This window comes from Trachymyrmex septentrionalis, unplaced genomic scaffold, assembly GCF_001594115.1.
Source record: "Trachymyrmex septentrionalis isolate Tsep2-gDNA-1 unplaced genomic scaffold, Tsep1.0 scaffold40, whole genome shotgun sequence".
Lineage (NCBI taxonomy): Eukaryota > Metazoa > Arthropoda > Insecta > Hymenoptera > Formicidae > Trachymyrmex > Trachymyrmex septentrionalis.
The window spans coordinates 1,065,411-1,072,322 of record NW_017305569.1 but is presented as its reverse complement, the minus strand read 5'-3'; the positions used below and the strand labels follow the sequence as shown (position 1 = coordinate 1,072,322).

Sequence of the window (6,912 nt, the reverse complement as noted above, 5' to 3'; positions counted from 1 at the left end):
AGATAAATGATTAAAATTAGATAAGTTTAGTTTAAATTTAATTTAATTTTAAATATTTTACCAATTAAATTAAATTTTTTAAATTTAAATTTATCTTTCTATTTTTTAAATAACCATTAGTCACAATGCACGAATATTTATAAAGGAACATGAGTTTTGAATTTCATGCCTCGATACTTCTGTAAATTCAGATTTCTAGGTATTTATGATGTCGTGTGTATATAGTAATAGAATTCCGTAGAATTCGTTCGTCGTTTTGACAAAAGCATCGGCAATAAAAAATTCACTTTCAAGAAAAACTGAGAGTAATATAGAAACATTTTTTAAATATAATATATCGAAAAAGGTCATGTTGAAGTCAATCGACTAACTGTAAAATAAACACAACATCTCAAATAATATTATAAATTTTTGAAGTTTTATTTCAATATTTATTTTTCATTTTATTTCTTTTTCTTTGGAAAGAAGAGTTTTATTGAAGTATCTAAAAATTTTTCAGATCTGTGTGTACCTAGCTAAATTTTTTTATATTGAAAAGCAATCGTACAAATATCTTTTAGTAATTTAATATTTCCTTCTCCGTCCCTAGCATAGATAGATTTATCGGAGATACATCCTGGGGATGTTCTCAATCAAAGCGTTTACGGACATCCTAAGGGACATCTCCTGAAAATCTATACTGTTAGGAATAGTTTTAATTCCCAAAGGGAACGTGGTGATCACATTTGATTTAGTCAACTATGCAATTATCGGAAAGAAAGCATATCTTAAGAAGTGCTAGTTCAAGAATTTTCCATATTTTCAATTACATTTGAAAGTATGTTGTCCTGTGATAGCGGTGTCGTTGCAATTCCGTTTTCAATCCTAGTCGATAGCTTCCCACGCGCACCTAGCTGTGGGTGTGACTGAAGCTATCCGTGGCCGTCAAAAGAAATGACTTTCTCTCGATTAATGGATGCACGTAAAGCATGATGCGATATTCCCCGTTCTTACTGAACTTCGCTCGTAAGATCGCGTAGCCAATGCCGCTGGTAATGGGTGCAATTATCAGTCGTTCATGTTCGCTACATGCCGGATCAGGATGGCGTTAAAAAGGAGGTCGAGCACCTTTCTCTCAACGCGCGAGGAAGCTAGCCCGGGTCCTCAGATAAAGGCGCGGTCTTGATTCAACGTGGTCACGCTTTTAATAGTTTGAATGGCGCCGTAAGATAAAAAAACATGATGAGACAATTACATTAACTTTCCAACTCTTTAAATTTTTTAATGTTTAATAAAAGATATTCTTAGAGATACATAATACAAAATGATTGTTTAATGTAAAATTGCTAATATTGTATCTTCTAAACATTCGATTGATATCAGGATTCAAGTTGTCAACACTTAGATGTATAGGTACATATAAAACTTATGAACGTATAAAGATACATATAAATATCTTATTGAAAGATAAATTATGTTTTTTTTATTTCTTTGCTGAATTTTAGCCCCGTATATTGAAGTATTAAATCGAAAAGTAAATCAATAGCAATCAATGATGTCTGAGAGAGAAAAAAAAATCTAGAAACACTGATGGTCTCTTCATTCATACAAATATTTCGATGTATTATTTCATCTAAAATCCCTGAAAATCTTAAGAAAGATATATGGCGACACGCGTGCGAATGTGCGTAATCCTGTTGAATGTGCCGTCTGAAAAAATTACATATTCGCAGCCTTCGGAATTTCACGCTCTACTTGTACGTTTGTACTATTCTATTCGCAGTTGTTTGCGAACTTTCGTTTCTCAGATTTTTCGAGAGGGTGTCCGTCGCATCTAAGAGGAAAGTACTGGCGAACAATATAAGTTTCGATCGAGTTTCTTGTAAATAGGCTTTGCACGCGAGTACAGAAAAAGGAAGTATCGCGGTGTGCTGCACGATGATATCTTGCAGTTATAGCTTATTGGAAAATATATTTTATTATTATGGATTGTACAGAAGTATGTTACACTTCTGCACTTAATTGCTACGTAAAAAAAAATTAAACTAATAAATTAATTGCGAACGCATAATTTATAATAAAATATAGCTTAATTTGATAAATATATTTTTTGTCATAAATTAATTTTTATATGAAAAATCTTATAATTAAAATTTCATTTACATTATTTATTTGCCGAATGAAAAGATTTATCGCGGTTGAACGATTGTACTACTTATTGTAGATCAAATTAAATTCTTATAGAAAAAATTTATTATAGACTTACTGATCGATATTTTTATTTTCTGTTTCCATTTTTTAAAGTTTTATCGAAGTGCTTCTTTCAAATAAATCAATACTTGTGTCTCAAATATAATTAGTCTTGTAAAAAGATTATATATAAATTATTTAAAAAGATAATGTTCATTACAAATATACCTTTCTCTAGAAATTTGTCGTATATCTTGGTATCGTTCAGTCTCATTATAATTTCCACGAGCTATTGTTCTTTCTCCATATAACAACTGCAGCGAATTTATCTGATGAATATCCACATGCAACATGCAGGGCAATAATAAGCAAACGAGCGATTGTTTTCACTAGGAAAAATGATACAGTAGATATCCGTATATTTGCAGATTCGTTTTCTATGGTTGAACAACAATCGCACATTTCTGCAGTTTCAGAGATTTGTTGCTTATGGTGACAGATACAACTTTATCGTTTGAATGGCTTGTTTGACATTAATGCAAACCAGTAATATATCTCCCAGTGGGACTCTCTCGATCTCTACTTCATCAGCTCCTGTCACCGACACATCATCGACAGGTTTCACATCCCGGTCGAATGGCCGACGCCTTATCGGCGTGCCACTTATTGTCGCCGACTTTCTTCGTCGGTGTTCCACCTTTACTTTCGCCTTCGAACTTTTGGCTCCCACTCGAGTGTGCTGCACCGAAACCGATTCGGACGGCGGTTCTGCGGCTATCGCGATAGATCGCTTACTCGTGCGACTTCCGACCATAAAAAGAAGCAAATAACACCTAGCCGGAAATGAGGGAAACTTACGCGCGTGTAACGCTCGGTAGGAAAACAACGTTGTGCGATGTGAAATCTGTTTAGCTTTTCTCTAGAAGACAAGAGTAATCCATTTAATTACACATTAGTATTATCCTGTATTTTTCTTCTATTCGCAAATCGTTCCATTTCATTCAAACAAGATTTAAAATTTTGATTTGATTAACCTGAATGTCAATTAGACTTATTAGCCTTGTCGCCAGTTCTTGAGACACATCGTGCGACCGCTGGGACAATGACATCGCATCGTCGCGAGGTCATTATCCTTGAATAGGATACACCTGAACAACAATGCGATTAGCATGGAGGACGATTATGGAATTAGTCGCATATGAGGCGCGATTGTACGCATTGTTCACACGATATGTATGTAAGCTTTATGATCTATAGTTGTGGTAGGCATAGGGAAGTGTCGTGACATAACTAATTCTAACTTTCTCAAATGAGTTTTGTCAGCTTTTCTGCAGCATCTTATTTACTGCTTATTAAAAGAAGACTAGATTATAACTATTTAAAGGATATATGTTTTTTTTTAAATTCTACTCTGAGATAATTAGCTTAATTTAGATAAAGCGACGCGAGCGTTTTTCTTATTGCGGGAATCTAAATATCTTTTGCACTTGCTAAAACTTTTGTTGAATCGGGCTTTTACATATTTTTCTCAAAAGAAATTCTTTCTGTCTTTGTGACAACACGAAACCTGCTCGCTAGATCAACAGCATGACGCGTTGTAGTTCGTCGCGTCAAAATGTAATTAAGAAGAACAGTGAAAAATAGCAAATTTTTTTCTAGTTTTATTTCGCTCACGAGAGCGGCACGCGATGGAAGTATTAAGAAACCGGAGGCGCGGGGATTTCTTTTCTCTACTCGGTTACGTGCCACTTAGTTCGGACTTTTGCTGCAAGGATTTCCGCCTACACTGACCTTTCAGAAGAACTATTTTGACGTCATATCCCATCGTGAAACTTCGAAAATACTTTCATAGCTTTGCAAGATTTATAACTTAAATTTGGACACTATAGTAATACGAGTCACATTAGAACATTTTTTTTTCTTTTATATGCCATTAAATTCTTAGAAAACCTTAATATTGTCAATATTTCTCAGAGAATCGTGATCCGTTTTTACCACTGTAGATTATCTTTAACCTCAGTTCAACTTACTCTTCATTTTTTTTAATTTTTAGAAAAAGATAAAGAACTTTGTTGAACCAAGATTAAGTAAAATTAAACTAACATTAGTAGAAACTGGTAAAATTGCGTCAAAGACTTGATCTAAAATTAAATTTTTTGAAATGTTCTTTTTTGTGTGTGTGAAGCACGTTAAAAATATCATATTAATATGTAATAGCACTTTACATATATTTTGATAATATGTAGATAATGAGATAATATGTAATAGCACTTTACATATATTTTAATAAAAAAATTTTAATTAAAAATCGTTTTGCGTGGTTCACTTATTTTACAGCACTCGATCCGAAAATGAATTAGGACCTTCTCTCTCAGAATTGCATGTAAATATTTAACTAATTAATGAGCGCGTGTATGCATCCGTGTTATCATCAATTATAAGGATTAAGCATACGAACGTACTTGGTACGCTGAATAACGTCATGCACAATGAATCAGAGGCAAAACATGAAATTTCCCAATTTAGGAAGATAAATTTTGACCTAGTTACTTACAAATATAAGCATACTACTGTACTTTAACTCTATTCCAATTACAATACAAAACTAAAATTGTTAATTTTATGTTTGTTATATAGTTATTACAAAAGTGAATTTTTTAAAAAGTAATAAAGCAGTATACCGTTTTTAAAATATAATCTCAGTTAACGCATTTTATTTTTACAAAAGAAAAAAGTATTAATTTTGTCGTTTTGTGTGTAAAGACTTGAAGAGAGTACAGAATTACCAAAAATATTCTTTTAAACATTTTTTAAAATGTATAAATTTAAATGTTATAATTCTTACAAAGGCAATTTCTGTCAAATTCTATTATCAGATTAGAATTTTTCCAAATCTTTCATACGTACATATTTTTGAAGCTCTTTAAGTTTAGATATTAGATTATAAATAAAGTAAATAATCCTAAAACAGAAGGGAAGTATAATCAACAGAATGTATAATCCGATAATCAGATGAGACGTTTTTGTTCGTCTGTATATAAATTGAACAAATTTCACACTGCACGTGGTGCAAGTAGGCCGCAAACTATATAACTCGAGCATTAAATCACGCGATCGGAGATTGAACTCATATTCAGATTTCACTCGAATATCCTGTCGAAATCCCGGTCCGGGCCGAGAGAAAGGAGATGCCTTTACCATGAAAAATCGAATAATAGACAAAAGTCTCGGAATTAATCGCTGGCGGGAACGAAATGCGGGTCAGTGTGTGAACAACTCTTCGCTCCTTATGTTGCAATTCAGGAGGTCACCGACCGTCTTTCTTTCTCTGTCTCTTTCCTTATCGCCATTCTTCTCACCTTATTTTCCGACGAAGGAGAAATAGTTACGTATGATTTTTCTTCATTTACGCGCAACACCCGCTGGTGTTATACATAGTTAATCGAGTTATACAACTCTCTCTATATAACCATACCATCTCGAACAAGATTTCGATACTCACAGAACGTGCTTGTCGGAAGAAAGGCGTCGACGATCGTTATCGATATGTACAAAATGACATTTCGCATAAGAACCTCCCGCTACTTTCTCTTTCCATCTTTTTTTTCCTTTTGTAATAGATTCAGTGATCCTTAACGTGTTCACGTCAAACATGTTATAGACGCCCGCCATTCAACTTCGACATGCTTATTAAAACTTGATGCAGTTTATATTTTTCTGCCATATTGTACGTGACCACTTATTTGATTTCGTAGTATACCGTAAATCTTTAATAAGATCTGCGTTTAAGCATGAAGACCTGAATACAGACTATATTCAGGATAACCGTAACGCAAAAAAAAAAAAATAGTAAATTACATGCGCCTGATACGTTACGACCCAATTATAGCCGATTGAATGGAATATAAGTACTTATGTCTTCACATGCATAAAATTTTAATAAAGAGGATAGAGTGATATTATTGACATTATCTACTCGTTATCTACTGAAATTTTATTAGCTATGCCAATAAAGAGACGTTTTTAGGTCTCGAATAATTAATATTTAATATCCGATGGCATTCCTTAAGTTGGCTTAAGTTTAGGAGCTATAAATTATGTACTGTGAAATTTTACAGCATCGGCATACAGAGCGTAAGTTAGAAAGCGTAGTAATGCGGGAGACGCATCGACACACTGGTCTATTTTAGACAATTATCTCGTTATTCGAGATAAAAGAATGCAGTCGCAGATGTTTTGCATATTTCGGATTGTTTTCGTATATCGGAAGAGGTACCGCATATATTTGAAATATTACACATGAAATATACATCGTTATTTTTTTGCAAGAGAATTATAATTCTGAGAAATCTAGAAATAAAACATATTTTATTACTTCTGTTTCAGCATTTTTTTTTAATAAATAAATTTATTTAAAAATTGACAGAATCAACACGGGTTTAAAAAGAGATTGCTTTATATTTTTGTAAATATTTAAGTGTTTGAATAATATACAGAGTACACATTTTAAGTCATATGCGCACTGTACATGAAATGTGAACAGATTATTTACTCTAATGAATATCAGAGTAAGATATTTTTATAGTTACACGTTTTAATCTCTAAAGAGGTCGAACAGAAACTTTCTATTGTTAATTATGCACATGTTCTGATAATGGAAGTCTATAAATTTAGAAAACTATCCATGCAGATTTATACAAATGGGATTTTCTTTGTACCAATTTTTCGTATAAAATTATATGG

The 6,912-nt window shown here is 32.8% G+C and overlaps 1 protein-coding gene across 1 annotated transcript in view; it reads right to left on the bottom strand.

Moving 5' to 3' along the window:
- Nucleotides 1-6,912, bottom strand: part of LOC108750973 — a 24,134-nt gene that overhangs the window by 16,282 nt on the left and 940 nt on the right. The gene's annotated exons all lie outside the window — the stretch shown is intronic.